The sequence below is a fragment of the Rhincodon typus genome, chromosome 37 (genome assembly GCF_021869965.1).
Source record: "Rhincodon typus isolate 14 chromosome 37, sRhiTyp1.1, whole genome shotgun sequence".
Taxonomy (NCBI): domain Eukaryota; kingdom Metazoa; phylum Chordata; class Chondrichthyes; order Orectolobiformes; family Rhincodontidae; genus Rhincodon; species Rhincodon typus.
In genome coordinates, this window is record NC_063368.1 from 16,463,720 (window position 1) to 16,464,152 (window position 433).

The following is a 433-nucleotide window of genomic DNA, read 5'->3' on the forward strand; positions in this document are numbered from 1 at the left end:
GTCTCCCGCTCTCTGTAGCTCTCTCTCTCTGTCTCCCGCTCTCTGTCTCCTGCTCTCTGTCGCTCTCTCTCTCTGTCTTCCGCTCTCTGTCGCTCTCTCTCTGTCTCCCACTCTCTGTAGCTCTCTCTCTCTGTCTCCCGCTCTCTGTCGCTCTCTCTCTGTGTCTCCCACTCTCTGTAGCTCTCTCTCTCTGTCTCCCGCTCTCTGTCGCTCTCTCTCTCTGTCTCCCGCTCTCTGTCGCTCTCTCTCTCTCTCTGTGATTACGATCCATTACCTGACAGCCAGTGACACGGCGAGGTCTCACCTGTCGGGTTTTGCTGGTAACTGTGGAGGGGGGTTGACGATGTACCACACGCGCTTGGAAGATCCTCCTTCCCTCTCTCCCACACTTCTGCCCTCACCCCTCCTTCCCTGTCTCCCGCACTTCCGCCCT

The 433-nt window shown here is 58.0% G+C and overlaps 1 protein-coding gene across 1 annotated transcript in view; it reads left to right on the top strand.

Annotated features, from left to right (window-relative positions):
• The window catches only part of LOC109915634 (liprin-alpha-3), a 108,085-nt gene that overhangs the window by 86,015 nt on the left and 21,637 nt on the right, over nucleotides 1-433 (top strand). The window lies entirely within an intron of this gene.